Source organism: Phaseolus vulgaris, chromosome 1, assembly GCF_000499845.2.
Source record: "Phaseolus vulgaris cultivar G19833 chromosome 1, P. vulgaris v2.0, whole genome shotgun sequence".
NCBI lineage: Eukaryota > Viridiplantae > Streptophyta > Magnoliopsida > Fabales > Fabaceae > Phaseolus > Phaseolus vulgaris.
In genome coordinates, this window is record NC_023759.2 from 11,159,653 (window position 1) to 11,162,710 (window position 3,058).

Sequence of the window (3,058 nt, forward strand, 5' to 3'; positions counted from 1 at the left end):
TGAATTCACAAGAATAAAGCATGGGGATTAGGATACATGGGTGACCTTAGCCACTATTGCCATCTCAGCTGCAATATGAATCACATGTAATCCTGGACTGTAGATAAAAAATAAGAGATGCATTAGACAGTGAAAGATATATAAAATTGTTATGATCTATCAAGACATTTGAGAATTTTGATGTTCAACTCCTCTTTGTCAAATGTTTTTCCAAGACTCATTAGATGGTTGATAATGTGAGTGAATCTCTTTTGTACTTCAGCAATTGATTCTCCCTTGAGCATTCCGAACATTTCATACTCTTGTATTAGAGTATGTTTCCTTACTCTCTTCTCATCATTTGTTCCTTCATGGGTGACCTCTATAGTATCTCACATTTCCTTAGCAGATGCACATTGTGAGATCCTGAAAAATTCATCCGAGTTCAAAGCAGAGGTTATGATATTCTTGACAATGCAATCAAACTTGGCCTTTCTTATTTTCAGCATTAGTCCATTGGGACCATGGTTTTTCAATAGAAGATCCATCCTTTTCAAATTTAGGAATTAAATAGTCATTTTCAATTGCATCCCAAATTCCTTTATCAAGAGATTCAACAAAGATTTTCATTCTAACTTTCCAAAACTGATAATTCAAACCACAAAACAAAGGTGTTCTGTTAATTGAGGCACCCTCCCCAAAAGGTAGTTTTTCAGCCATAGAAAAAAGATTTTAGGATCAAACTTGAATATTTTTCAAGTACCAAGCTCTTGATGCCAATTGTTATAATATATTGCCTTAAATGAGAGGGGGGAGAATTGTTTAAGAGGGGTTTTTGAAAACTTGTTCAGGTTTAACAAAATTCTTTGTGTAAATCCAGAACAGGAATCAAGTTAGACAAGAATTTAAGCAGTTGTACAACAAAGCAACAGAAAAACAATCGGTTGTTTCTTCGAAACAATCAGTTATTTATATAAGCAAAGCTTAAAACAAAATTTAAATGAGTTCAGGGTAAGAGAGAAATACACCAACAGTTTATACTGGTTCACTCTTAAGCCAAGTGCTACATCCAGTCCCCAGAATACCACTGGGTAATCCACTACGCAATCAAACCAGATTACAAAACACAAACCACCAAAGTAGTGACCTTGAACCCTTTAAGAAACACACTACCTTTGGAAAACCACACCAAAAGTATTGATCTTGAATACCTCAAGAGCACACAATACTCCTTGGCAACACAACTGATGGCAAATTTCATGAAGGTCTTCTTGAATCATGTAAGAAAATGGTGCGGAAGCTATGGAGGTGTGTGTGCAAGATCCTCCTAAGAGTGATGTTGATCTTGAAGGTGCATGATAGGTATGAACATAGGGAGGTTCGGCCAGCCCAAGGAAAGGTGAAGGATGTGAAGTTTAGAGCCTAGAGTTCTAGGAAGAAGCAAAGCTTGGCACAAAATGGCAGCATAACTTTACTCACAATAAACTTGCAAATACAAGGTGTAGGCCTTCCTATTTATAAGCTACATGGCCGTAGAAGCTAAGCTAATATCAAATGAAATGAAAGCCAAATGAAATGCAAATCACCAAGCACATGTGCCATGTGCTCATGACCTGCCAAAACAAAAGAGGTTCTAGAATGTTCACGCAATTATGCTTTCTACACTACTCTAATTACTAAGCACCCCTAATGGGCCTCCATGTAACATGTACAAGGCTTTCTCTCTTCCATCCGTGGCTTCATTCAATTGGGCGTGAATGTGCTTAGCCATTGATCTTGTAATTGGGCCTAGACGGTCTAGGCCTTCCCATAGACGCTCCATGTGTAGCCTCCCTTCTTCACGTCCTAGACGCTCCTTCCTTGAGTCTAGACGCTCATCATGGTCTAGCTTTGGGTCTTGTCTTTCATGGTGAGATGTGCTTGGCCCTCCTCCATCATCCCCTCCCCCTTGGAAAGGATTTGTCCTCAAATCCAGCTCATCATCGTCATTGGTACCTACAAATGGAGAAAGATCAATTACATTAAAAGTGTCATGAACTCCATATTCAAGAGGTAGGTCCAATTTATATGCATTGTTATTGACTCGCTTGAGGACTTGAAAGGGTCCATCACCTCGGGGACTTAGTTTGGACTTCCTTTGAGTTGGAAATCTATCTTTGCGAAGGTGAAGCCAAACTAAGTCTCCTTCCTCAAAAATTATTTCTTTCTTCCCTTTATTGTTGTATTTTGTGTACTTCTCATTTTATTGTTGTATTTGGAGTTTAATCTTCTCATGCATTTTCTTTACAAAGTCGGCTTTGATTACTCCTTCCTTATGCACAAAATCTTGTGGATTAGGAAGAGGTATCAAATCCATAGGTGTGAGAGGATTAAAACCATATACTACTTCAAAAGGAGAAGCATTAGTAGTCTTGTGAACTACTCGATTGTAAGCAAATTCAATGTGGGGAAGATACTCATCCCAAGATTTATGGTTGCCCTTCATGATAGCCCTAAGCATAGCCCTAAGCATAGTCCCAAGCATAGTCCCGTTTGAGGATGACAAGAAGTTGAAAATTGTAGTCTTGTTCCAAGTTTGCCCCAAAGAGTTTTCCAAAAGTGGCTGATAAACTTGGGATCTCTATCGGATACTATACTCCTAGGGAGACCATGGAGTCTCACCACTTCTCTAAAGAAGAGTCTAGAAATATTTTGAGCATCATCTACCTTGTGGCATGGAATACAATGGGACATTTTGCTAAAACGGTCCACTACCACAAAGATAGAGTCATGGCCTCTTGCAGTCCTAGGAAGTCCTAAAATGAAATCCATGCTAATGTCTTCCCAAGGAGCATTTGCAATCGGCAAAGGGGTGTAGAGTCCATGAGGCATTGTTCTAGACTTTGCTTTTAAACAAGAGATGCATCTAGAACAATGTCTTTGGACATCTTTTGATGGCATTTTCATGAAGTTCTTCTTGAATCAAAGTAGAGTAAAGGGGCGGAAGCAATGTATGAGGTGAGCAAGATCCTCCTAAGAGTGGTGTTGATCTTGAAGGTGCATGAAAGGTATGATTATAGGGAGGTTCGACCAGCCCAAG